We start from the raw sequence: 10,599 nt of genomic DNA, 5'->3' as shown, positions 1-10,599 counted from the left end.
GTCGGTGCTGGTAGCCACCGAGACCCGGGCGACGACCCGAGCCGGAGGGCTGCTAGCCCGTACCACCCCAGGAGCCCCGTCAGGGCCCGTAGGGTCAGTATGGGTGCCCACCGATACCCGGGTGGCGGTCTGGACCGGCAAGGACTGGGCCGGGCGTACCACCTCCGCGTTGACAGGGGGGTCGGCGAAGGCCGCGACGATCAGAGCCTCGGCCTTCCCGAGGGTGTCCCCCATCAGTCTGCGTCCCAGATGTTTCTTGGCCCATGTAGAGGCCAGCTGAAAAGCGGGTCTCCAAACCTCGTCAATAAAACTGGTTATCTTGTCCAATTCCACTTGTAGAGTGTTTTTATAATGGTCTCTTAAAACCTCAACCGTCGTTAATGCCCAAGTCCTGGCATTGCACCTGATAAGCGTCTCAACGTCAGGGTTGGAGACCGCTGGTTTGATCATGGTGGCAAGCGTCTCTTCCATTTTTATTATGGACTGGGGGTGAGTGTCTTTTGTAACATTATTCAAATGATGTGTTATTTTGATAATATTATAAAAACACTGTGCTTTTAAATTCCCCTCCATGGACGTTGTGGAGTTGTCAGGGGGTGCAGTCCTCCGAGAAGCGTCCTGACGCTTCTTGCGTGTCTTCTTGGGACGGGGAGGATTGCGGGGACGTCTTTGAGGCCAATGTTCAGGTAAAAAATAGTCCTGAGAATAATGTCTGGGAGGCCTAGAGTCCATGTCTCTACTAGTATTACGGGAGCGCCCATTCCTCCTGGAAGCATCCCGGCGTTTCCTCCGTGTCCCCCTGGGGGGAGGAGGATAGCGGGGACGTCTTTGAGGTGAATATTGTGGCCTAAAGTACTCCTGAGAGTGCTGTCTTGAAGGCACAAAATTCCTATTTTGGCGTGTGTTTCTCCTATAATTCCACTGAGGGGCGCTGCGGCGCTCCTCTGGGTGTAGATCATTAAAATGGCGGCGTGTCTGCGGGTAGGGGCGACGCGGATAGGAATCCTGCCGTCCCCGTGCTACATCCGCATAAGACCTCTGGGGCCGCTGCTCATCCCACTGAGAAAAATATTCCTCCTGGTCATAATGAGAACGTTCATCATCCTGGGCGAGCCACTCTGAAGGCGCAGCCTGACGTCGCCGTGCGCGTCTTCGCCCCGACCTGACCGGAAGCCAGTCGTATTCGAACCCATCCGACATATTGCAAAATTATTTTAATATGTCGCTGGTGTGGATGATGTAAAAAACTGGTTGGCGAAAAAAGGTTTGTTCGCTTTATAAAAATAAATTGTCTTTATCCGTTTCCTTTGTGAAAAAGAGAGAAAGGAATGCTCGGAGGCGGGACTTCCGCCGAGGTCAAGATAATCACTTCCGGTTGATGGCTGGCTGCATAAACGGTGAGATACGCTTTTTTGTTCAAAAATATGCTGTATCTCGCGCTAATGAGCCACCGGAATATCTCGTGAGTAAAAATAGCACATGTAGTATCAAAAATAGGCTGTTTATTTACAGAAAATAGCGACTAGTGGAACGAAAGCGTCGCGCCGCGACCAGGCCTTCAACTGGACACGGCAAGTAAACAAATACAAGAAAAATACTACAATGTGTCAGAAAAATATGAAAAAAGTAGAAAATGTATATTTACATGAAACGAGTCAGATGGCAACGTTTCGGTAAGATACCTTCATCAGGCCTGACTCGTTTGTAGAGTATTAGCAGGTTAGCACGGCAGGTAGGCTAAAGTCAACCTTTTATCCTTGCAGTGAAAACAGGTATTGCAGGAGAAAGGTGTTAATAGCAATATAACATTTAAATGAAGGGGTGGGGTCCACGTCAAACACAAGTTGGCCTTCAAAATAGAAGTCTTGACCACAACACAAGTGTAAAAAGAAGACAACAGTGACCCTCTGAAGCCCCAGGATGCTACTGCAAAATCCTGTCTGCTAAAACAATAACATGAAATGATAGACATTGTTATTGTTATATGATATATAATATAATACAATGTAATATGGTATAAATATTATATAATATATTATAATAAATATATATGTATATATATATATATATATATATAATAATAGACAAACACTAGTACATTCAAATGGAAATAATACAGAAAGTACCCTGGATGTGTGACCTAGGGCTTCAGTATTAAACAGAGAGTTGGGAGAGGATATTCCCAGTGAGCTCCCCTTAGTGTAATGCTCTGAATGTACGTATGTGTACCGTACCCGAGGTTAGGGTTAGGGTTAGGGTTAGGGTTAGGGTTAGGTTTTAGGATTAGGGTTGGGGTAGGTTTTAGGTATATATTCCCTGTTACCTCCCCTTAATATGATGCTCCGATTGTATATGAGTCCCATCCCCAGGTGAGTATATTTAATGCGTTTTCTGTCTGTTTTGGCAGGTCCAGGAGGGCGAGCGAGGGAGAGTGAGAGCCGTAAGAGGATTGGAGGCACTGGCTGGTTAGGTTTGGGGGTAGGTTTTAGGTAAGGAGAAGGGAATGGTTAGGGTTAGGGAAGAGGGGGGGTGGGGGGTATGGGAAAAATAAAGAAGGGAAAAACGGGAATGTGCACTGTCCGTCACAATCCAACGGGCTCACACTCACACCTCATTTAGGCCCCCTGGATGTCTGGTGCCCAATTTGGAGATCCAAAGGAGCTCCGCCCGGTGGCGTTGGGCGAGGCTCCATTTGGGATCCGTCTCTACGACAGTCGCCCGGACGGAAGACCACCCGTGTCGGAGAAAATGCTGCACCAGGTGAGTGTTGGTATTTTTATGCCTAACGATGTTGTACTTGTGTTGGGCGAATCTCCTAGCTAAGGTATTGCCCGTCTCGCCCACGTACATATCGCCACATCGTTGGCACCGAATCACGTACACACAGTTCCGGGTGTGTCGGCCGCCACGGCACAACGGCTGGAAAACCTTGCGGTTGTGGGGGTTCACCAACCATTGTGAGTGGCGGACAAGGGTGTCCCTCCTAGTGGAGGGCGGGTCTCTCAGTGAGCTGACCCTGGCCCTGACCAACAGATCATTCAAGTTGGGGTTCTTACGGTAGGCCGGCACCACGTAGCGCCCCGGCAGCCTCCCGCTACTCTCCGCAAAGGTCCGGAAGTGGTCTTTGACCTTCTTGGCGACCCGCACGGCCGAGGGAGAGTAGGTGGTGATGAGAGGGATCATGTCGGTCCCAGGGGGAGGCCCCTTCGGGTCCAAGAAGACCCTCAACTGCCGTCGGAGGAAGGACCTGGAATAGCCCCTCCCCTTCAGGGCAGAAAAGAGGGTCCTCGAGGCCGTCAGGAAGTCCTCCCTTCTGGTGCAGACACGATGGAACCTCAACAATTGGGATTTCACCAACCCCGCGAAGGTATGCTTGGGGTGGAAGCTGCTTTTGAAGAGGAGCGCGTGGGTGTCGGTCTCCTTGAAGAACACCCTGATGTCCAAGTGTTGCGTGTCGGCAAAGTCGGGACCCTTGAATGTCGTGGTGTCCAAAAAGTCGACCGATGTGTTGCTCGTGGTCGACTTGATGGTGATATTTTTATTGTGAGTGTTCAGCGTGTTTAAGAACACGCTGAACTCCTCACTGGAATGGGTCCAGACACCCCAGATGTCATCCAGGTACCGGAAGTAGTGGAGAGGACGTTTTGGGCAGGCGGCCAAGGCAGAGGTCTCCCACTCTGCCATAAAAATGTTGGCATACGCCGGTGCAAATTTCTTGCCCATAGCAGTGCCCTTAATTTGGAGGTAGAAACGACCGTCAAACTCAAAGTCGTTTCTCCTCAAATTAATGTCGAGGAGCTGCAGGAGCTCCTTTTCGGGCCTGCTAACGTCGCGGTACCTGTAGAAGACATTTTTGACAGCCTGTATCCCCTCATTTATATCAATGTTTGTATACAGGCTGTCAATGTCGATGGTGAACAAAATGGCATCTGGGGGAATGCAGACCTTCTTGATTTTATCAATAAAATCATAGGTATCCCTGAGGTAGCTGTCGTGCAGAACGGAAAGCGGCGTCAGATAATGATCGATGAACGCCGCCGTTCTGTACGTCTCGCTGCCGCAGTCAGACACAATGGGTCGCCCCGGAGGGATCTCGTGGGGCTTGCTCCACTTGTCTGGCTCCTTGTGAATTTTAGGGTTAGGGTTAGGGTTAGGGTTAGGGTTAGGGTTAGGGTTAGGGTTAGGGTTAGGGTTAGGGGTTAGGGTTAGGGGTTAGGGTTAGGGTTAGGGTTAGGGTTAGGGTTAGGGTTAGGGTTAGGGTTAGGGTTAGGGTTAGGGTTAGGGGTTAGGGGTTAGGGTTAGGGTTAGGGTTAGGGTTAGGTTTGGGGGTAGGTTTTAGGTAAGGAGAAGGGAATGGTTAGGGTTAGGGAAGAGGGGGGGTGGGGGGTATGGGAAAAATAAAGAAGGGAAAAACGGGAATGTGCACTGTCCGTCACAATCCAACGGGCTCACACTCACACCTCATTTAGGCCCCCTGGATGTCTGGTGCCCAATTTGGAGATCCAAAGGAGCTCCGCCCGGTGGCGTTGGGCGAGGCTCCATTTGGGATCCGTCTCTACGACAGTCGCCCGGACGGAAGACCACCCGTGTCGGAGAAAATGCTGAACCAGGTGAGTGTTGGTATTTTTATGCCTAACGATGTTGTACTTGTGTTGGGCGAATCTCCTAGCTAAGGTATTGCCCGTCTCGCCCACGTACATATCGCCACATCGTTGGCACCGAATCACGTACACACAGTTCCGGGTGTGTCGGCCGCCACGGCACAACGGCTGGAAAACCTTGCGGTTGTGGGGGTTCACCAACCATTGTGAGTGGCGGACAAGGGTGTCCCTCCTAGTGGAGGGCGGGTCTCTCAGTGAGCTGACCCTGGCCCTGACCAACAGATCATTCAAGTTGGGGTTCTTACGGTAGGCCGGCACCACGTAGCGCCCCGGCAGCCTCCCGCTACTCTCCGCAAAGGTCCGGAAGTGGTCTTTGACCTTCTTGGCGACCCGCACGGCCGAGGGAGAGTAGGTGGTGATGAGAGGGATCATGTCGGTCCCAGGGGGAGGCCCCTTCGGGTCCAAGAAGACCCTCAACTGCCGTCGGAGGAAGGACCTGGAATAGCCCCTCCCCCTCAGGGCAGAAAAGAGGGTCCTCGAGGCCGTCAGGAAGTCCTCCCTTCTGGTGCAGACACGATGGAACCTCAACAATTGGGATTTCACCAACCCCGCGAAGGTATGCTTGGGGTGGAAGCTGCTTTTGAAGAGGAGCGCGTGGGTGTCGGTCTCCTTGAAGAACACCCTGATGTCCAAGTGTTGCGTGTCGGCAAAGTCGGGACCCTTGAATGTCGTGGTGTCCAAAAAGTCGACCGATGTGTTGCTCGTGGTCGACTTGATGGTGATATTTTTATTGTGAGTGTTCAGCGTGTTTAAGAACACGCTGAACTCCTCACTGGAATGGGTCCAGACACCCCAGATGTCATCCAGGTACCGGAAGTAGTGGAGAGGACGTTTTGGGCAGGCGGCCAAGGCAGAGGTCTCCCACTCTGCCATAAAAATGTTGGCATACGCCGGTGCAAATTTCTTGCCCATAGCAGTGCCCTTAATTTGGAGGTAGAAACGACCGTCAAACTCAAAGTCGTTTCTCCTCAAATTAATGTCGAGGAGCTGCAGGAGCTCCTTTTCGGGCCTGCTAACGTCGCGGTACCTGTAGAAGACATTTTTGACAGCCTGTATCCCCTCATTTATATCAATGTTTGTATACAGGCTGTCAATGTCGATGGTGAACAAAATGGCATCTGGGGGAATGCAGACCTTCTTGATTTTATCAATAAAGTCATAGGTATCCCTGAGGTAGCTGTCGTGCAGAACGGAAAGCGGCGTCAGATAATGATCGATGAACGCCGCCGTTCTGTACGTCTCGCTGCCGCAGTCAGACACAATGGGTCGCCCCGGAGGGATCTCGTGGGGCTTGCTCCACTTGTCTGGCTCCTTGTGAATTTTAGGGAGCATGTAGAACCTGCGGGGGCGAGGATCCGGCTCCCCCATGAGATACCTATGTTGTTTAAAATTGATAAATTTTTTAAGTAGAAGATTATCCAGAATCTTTTCTACCATGGGAATAGTTTGCGGATAAATAGGTTCCGGCAGTGGTTTATAATACGTCATGTCACTCAACTGCCGAGAACCCTCCCATATGTATTGCGATCTGTCAAAAATGACAACAGCACTCCCCTTGTCGGCTGGTTTGATCACAATATGTTTGTTTGTTTTTAGACTATGAAGGGCCTCGACTTCTCCGCGTGTCAAATTGGGAGCGACCGCAGGTGCGCAACCCGAACCGGACATGGAGAGCCCGTCGGACCGGACCATAGCCTGGAATTCCGGAGGCATAAGTCCAGGTGAGGGCTCCCAGCCGGAACGGGCTGTGAACGGTGTAGGTCCGAGAGAATCTTGTTTCTCATAGTATACCTCAAGTTTGACACGTCTGTGGTAGCGCTGGAGGTCAAATTGAAGTTGATGATGCCAGTCGCTACTGAGATTAGTGGAAGGAATGAAGTTGAGGCCCTTATTGAGGAGGGAGATTTGTAAGGGGGTTGGCGTGAAATTATGGGCCAAATTTATCACGTTCTTATTACCCCCCCGAGCGATCGGGATTATGGGGATGCCAAGTTTAAAAAGTCAAGCCAGTGCTTGAGCATCAACTTGGCCGTGTCCCGAGTCCAGTGGACCAGGTCGGGTTGGGTCTCAAAGTCCCGGCTGTCGAGAGCCGGGATGTGATTATAATTGTTCCTGATTAAACTATTCAGCCGCCCGAGGTTGTCTTTCTGCTCAACGGGCAAAGCGGCCGAATAGTTAATCAGGGGGATTAGCACTCGGGCCCGTGGGAAGGTAGCCACGGCCATCCTGAGTGCCCCTTGGAGCTGCTTAATAGCGGTCTCCTTAACTTTCTGCTCACGATGGTTGATCCCAAAGGCTAGAACCAACACTTCAACCGGTGCAGCAATTACGGTCTTGCGTAGGATGGCCTCCGCGTGTCTAAAACTGGCGCCCGGGTAACTGTCGATCTGAAGGTCGTCGACGTAAAAAGGTGGTAGGTGGGACAGATTGGAGTCGCCGATCACCAAGAATTTCTTGTTGGCCGACAACTTCCAATCCATCATCCTCCTACTCGAGACCATGTGTCTAGTGGGTCTACGGGGGGAGGCACTAGTCGTATCCTCTACCAACTCGACACATTCTGGAATAGACAGGTGTTGTGGAGTATCTGGGACGGAAGGCCTCTTGTGTGGCTTCCTTTTTAGTGCCCCAGGGAACAAATGTGCCCAATCGGGGGACTCCTGAGGAAGCATCTCCTGAGGGGGCGTCTCCCGAGGAGGCGTCCGCTGCAAGGGTGAGTCCTCATAGTCCACCATAGGAGCCCCGGAAAGTGTGGGCCCCCGTGGTGAAAATTCACCCTGTGGTGCCGTCTCATCTGCCGTCCCAGGCTGGAGAGGGGACCAGTCGGGGGTCGCGGAAGAGTAACGAGGGGACATCACCGAAGAAAGCCCCCGCTCCTGTTCTTCATCCCGAAAGTCGATCAGGAGAGGCGAGGAGGCCGTGGGTCCCCCTGGTGAGTCATCGTCGTCCTCTGTATGGGTGGGGGTGTCCTGGGTTTGATCCGCCCCGGAGCTTGTGGACCCACGTGGTGAGTCATCGTCGTCCTCGGTCTGAGTGGGGGTCTCCTGTGTGTCTTGTCTTGCAGGTGATCCCAGAGGAAGCCTCCTGCGAGATGCAGGAATAAGCTGGGTGGGCGGAGCCTCGCCGAGGGTGTCCTGGGCAGGCCCGCTGTCCGTGGCCCGGGGCTGTGTCACCCTCTGCTCCTTGGGTGGTTCCGGTCGACGAGGAAGGAAGATCGGGGCAACCCGTGCTGGAGGGATTGCATCCCGATCCACCTCAGGAGACCAATCTGGAGCCACGGCGTCGGTGCTGGTAGCCACCGAGACCCGGGCGACGACCCGAGCCGGAGGGCTGCTAGCCCGTACCACCCCAGGAGCCCCGTCAGGGCCCGTAGGGTCAGTATGGGTGCCCACCGATACCCGGGTGGCGGTCTGGACCGGCAAGGACTGGGCCGGGCGTACCACCTCCGCGTTGACAGGGGGGTCGGCGAAGGCCGCGACGATCAGAGCCTCGGCCTTCCCGAGGGTGTCCCCCATCAGTCTGCGTCCCAGATGTTTCTTGGCCCATGTAGAGGCCAGCTGAAAAGCGGGTCTCCAAACCTCGTCAATAAAACTGGTTATCTTGTCCAATTCCACTTGTAGAGTGTTTTTATAATGGTCTCTTAAAACCTCAACCGTCGTTAATGCCCAAGTCCTGGCATTGCACCTGATAAGCGTCTCAACGTCAGGGTTGGAGACCGCTGGTTTGATCATGGTGGCAAGCGTCTCTTCCATTTTTATTATGGACTGGGGGTGAGTGTCTTTTGTAACATTATTCAAATGATGTGTTATTTTGATAATATTATAAAAACACTGTGCTTTTAAATTCCCCTCCATGGACGTTGTGGAGTTGTCAGGGGGTGCAGTCCTCCGAGAAGCGTCCTGACGCTTCTTGCGTGTCTTCTTGGGACGGGGAGGATTGCGGGGACGTCTTTGAGGCCAATGTTCAGGTAAAAAATAGTCCTGAGAATAATGTCTGGGAGGCCTAGAGTCCATGTCTCTACTAGTATTACGGGAGCGCCCATTCCTCCTGGAAGCATCCCGGCGTTTCCTCCGTGTCCCCCTGGGGGGAGGAGGATAGCGGGGACGTCTTTGAGGTGAATATTGTGGCCTAAAGTACTCCTGAGAGTGCTGTCTTGAAGGCACAAAATTCCTATTTTGGCGTGTGTTTCTCCTATAATTCCACTGAGGGGCGCTGCGGCGCTCCTCTGGGTGTAGATCATTAAAATGGCGGCGTGTCTGCGGGTAGGGGCGACGCGGATAGGAATCCTGCCGTCCCCGTGCTACATCCGCATAAGACCTCTGGGGCCGCTGCTCATCCCACTGAGAAAAATATTCCTCCTGGTCATAATGAGAACGTTCATCATCCTGGGCGAGCCACTCTGAAGGCGCAGCCTGACGTCGCCGTGCGCGTCTTCGCCCCGACCTGACCGGAAGCCAGTCGTATTCGAACCCATCCGACATATTGCAAAATTATTTTAATATGTCGCTGGTGTGGATGATGTAAAAAACTGGTTGGCGAAAAAAGGTTTGTTCGCTTTATAAAAATAAATTGTCTTTATCCGTTTCCTTTGTGAAAAAGAGAGAAAGGAATGCTCGGAGGCGGGACTTCCGCCGAGGTCAAGATAATCACTTCCGGTTGATGGCTGGCTGCATAAACGGTGAGATACGCTTTTTTGTTCAAAAATATGCTGTATCTCGCGCTAATGAGCCACCGGAATATCTCGTGAGTAAAAATAGCACATGTAGTATCAAAAATAGGCTGTTTATTTACAGAAAATAGCGACTAGTGGAACGAAAGCGTCGCGCCGCGACCAGGCCTTCAACTGGACACGGCAAGTAAACAAATACAAGAAAAATACTACAATGTGTCAGAAAAATATGAAAAAAGTAGAAAATGTATATTTACATGAAACGAGTCAGATGGCAACGTTTCGGTAAGATACCTTCATCAGGCCTGACTCGTTTGTAGAGTATTAGCAGGTTAGCACGGCAGGTAGGCTAAAGTCAACCTTTTATCCTTGCAGTGAAAACAGGTATTGCAGGAGAAAGGTGTTAATAGCAATATAACATTTAAATGAAGGGGTGGGGTCCACGTCAAACACAAGTTGGCCTTCAAAATAGAAGTCTTGACCACAACACAAGTGTAAAAAGAAGACAACAGTGACCCTCTGAAGCCCCAGGATGCTACTGCAAAATCCTGTCTGCTAAAACAATAACATGAAATGATAGACATTGTTATTGTTATATGATATATAATATAATACAATGTAATATGGTATAAATATTATATAATATATTATAATAAATATATATGTATATATATATATATATATATATAATAATAGACAAACACTAGTACATTCAAATGGAAATAATACAGAAAGTACCCTGGATGTGTGACCTAGGGCTTCAGTATTAAACAGAGAGTTGGGAGAGGATATTCCCAGTGAGCTCCCCTTAGTGTAATGCTCTGAATGTACGTATGTGTACCGTACCCGAGGTTAGGGTTAGGGTTAGGGTTAGGGTTAGGGTTAGGTTTTAGGATTAGGGTTGGGGTAGGTTTTAGGTATATATTCCCTGTTACCTCCCCTTAATATGATGCTCCGATTGTATATGAGTCCCATCCCCAGGTGAGTATATTTAATGCGTTTTCTGTCTGTTTTGGCAGGTCCAGGAGGGCGAGCGAGGGAGAGTGAGAGCCGTAAGAGGATTGGAGGCACTGGCTGGTTAGGTTTGGGGGTAGGTTTTAGGTAAGGAGAAGGGAATGGTTAGGGTTAGGGAAGAGGGGGGGTGGGGGGTATGGGAAAAATAAAGAAGGGAAAAACGGGAATGTGCACTGTCCGTCACAATCCAACGGGCTCACACTCACACCTCATTTAGGCCCCCTGGATGTCTGGTGCCCAATTTGGAGATCCAAA

The 10,599-nt window shown here is 51.0% G+C and overlaps 1 long non-coding RNA gene across 1 annotated transcript; it reads left to right on the top strand.

The window, feature by feature from the left end:
• Positions 1 to 7,401: 7,401 nt before the first annotated feature.
• LOC140679252 (uncharacterized) lies at positions 7,402 to 8,269 on the top strand. The gene is made up of 2 exons (XR_012050740.1): positions 7,402 to 7,593; positions 7,726 to 8,269. It is a non-coding gene; the product is annotated as an uncharacterized lncRNA (long non-coding RNA).
• The last annotated feature ends 2,330 nt before the right edge of the window (positions 8,270 to 10,599 follow it).

Source organism: Nerophis lumbriciformis, linkage group LG12 (genome assembly GCF_033978685.3).
Source record: "Nerophis lumbriciformis linkage group LG12, RoL_Nlum_v2.1, whole genome shotgun sequence".
NCBI classification, from domain to species: Eukaryota; Metazoa; Chordata; class Actinopteri; order Syngnathiformes; family Syngnathidae; genus Nerophis; species Nerophis lumbriciformis.
The sequence above is the reverse complement of the archived record's forward strand: the minus strand, read 5'-3'. Positions and strand labels throughout refer to the sequence as shown.